Raw genomic sequence first — 2,122 nt, 5'->3', positions numbered from 1 at the left:
GGGCCAGCCTGTTGGAGAACAATTAATATTATTTGAAGTGCCATCATCATCCATCCCATAATTACAGTTTGTACAGAGCAGTCACGGAGAGGACGAGGAGGAAAGCCATGTTGGTGTCAGACACAATGAGGCTTGGTGTCACGTTGGCCCTCTTAACCATCAATTCCCAGTCCTCCCCATAGATTATAGGGAAATAAAGAATAATGCAGGGTAAGGAGTTCATTTCAAACCCACATCAGATGGGACTGGACAGTCAAAAACAGCATTGAGCATAGTCTTGCTTTGTCAGAAGGCTGGGCTTAGACTATTGTCTGACCACCACTGAATACTGTAATCTTTCCATTATTTTAGCCACTTCTTTATCATCTCTATATGAGGATATATCTGAGGCTGACGATATATGTGTATATATATATATATATATATATATATATATATATATATATATATATATATATAGTATATATCCTAAGCCTTGATGCAATGAGGAGCTGGGACGTGATCTCCCCATCAGGAATGGAGCTTCCATCAGGAGCTGGCAGGAGGTCTTCCATCAGGAGCTGGGAGGAGGTCTTCCATCAGGAGGGGATTTCACCACCAGTAGCTGGGAGTAGAGTTCCCATCAGGAGCTGGGAGGAGGTCTTCCATCAGGAGGGGATTTCACCACCAGGAGCTGGGAGTAGAGCTCCCATCAGGAGCTGGGAGGAGGTCTTCCATCAGGAGGGGATTTCACCACCAGGAGCTGGGAGTGGAGCTCCCATCAGGAGCTGGGAGGAGGTCTTCCACATGAGGAGGTTTTCCATCAGACAGCAGCTGAAACACAAAATGTGGACGTGGGATGGGGGCTTTGCATTGTTGTTATGAAAGGACTTGAGAAAAGAAATAGGCACAATGGAGCCATAAAGAAGAGACCTTGAGCTAAATTAATTAGATTTAACACAATGGCTACAAGTCAAAATTATACATGTGTATTGACTTGCATTTTCTATTGGCCAAAGCTTAATTAGCCCTCGTTGCAAAGGGCACTTTGAAACAGTTCCCCCATGTTGACAATATAGAGAGAGAGAGAGCGAGAGAGAGAGAGCAAGAAGGAGAGAGAGCGAGAGAGAGAGAGAGAGAGAGAGCGAGAGAGAGTGAGAGCGAGAGAGAGAGAGCGAGAGAGAGAGAGAGAGCGAGAGAGAGTGAGAGCGAGAGGCATTAAGTCATGACTCCTCTTGAAGCCACCTGGCTACTTTCTATGCCTAGTGTGTCACAATAACATTACAGTTTACTGCGCTCTGTAACTCCAACCAGGGGGCCAGATGTTAGACACCACCGATTATGCAAAGCAGTCTGGTATGGTGTATACGTTGGGTTGTGTGGGGATGGGTGTGACAGAGCCAATATCCTCAAAGAACAAGGGGGTGGGGATGAGGTCAGACACAGGAGGAGTGTGATTGTGAGAGAGATTGTGAGAGAGCGAGAGAGAGAGATTGTGAGAGAGCGAGAGAGATTGTGAGAGAGGCAAAGATGGGGAGAGAAAGATGGTTGCTCAATAATGACCCAGTTCTCCTCTAATCCTGGAAACAGCCATTTGGGATTATGGGTGGTAGTTAAACTCTAAATATTCCATGATTTCCTTGAGTCAACGCCACAGGAATCCATCTCATTACTGCGTTTGTTTTCTACACATATGATCTGTAAGACTCGGCTTCGGCTGTATTGTTTATCTTCGTAAGAGAGAGAGAGAGAGAGAGAGAGAGAGAGAGAGAGAGAGAGAGAGAGAGAGACGAGAGAGACATGCTTGCTTATTTCCATTCATTTCCTAGATCCTTCGAAGTGAAACAGATCAAACTGCTTTGTGGACTTCTGCTTTGTAGGAGATAAGAGATTCTGCTATAGTCCATTTCAAGAGAAAGACCATCCAAAAGAAAAGAAAAAGAAAGTGGCTAGTTTTTATAATATAGAAAAGTATCATATTTAATTGAAGACAGGGACACTAACCATACCTCACTGCATTGTTTCCATGCATCAGCGCACCATGCGGTATGTCAAACATACACACAACGTTTCTTTGGCTTTGCACCTGATATCCAGATGGAAAAAAAACATATGCTATGTCAAACTGCGCGACTAACTCTTT

This window comes from Pollachius pollachius (genome assembly GCF_949987615.1).
Source record: "Pollachius pollachius genome assembly, chromosome: 5".
Classification (NCBI taxonomy): Eukaryota; Metazoa; Chordata; class Actinopteri; order Gadiformes; family Gadidae; genus Pollachius; species Pollachius pollachius.
The sequence above is the reverse complement of the archived record's forward strand: the minus strand, read 5'-3'. Positions refer to the sequence as shown.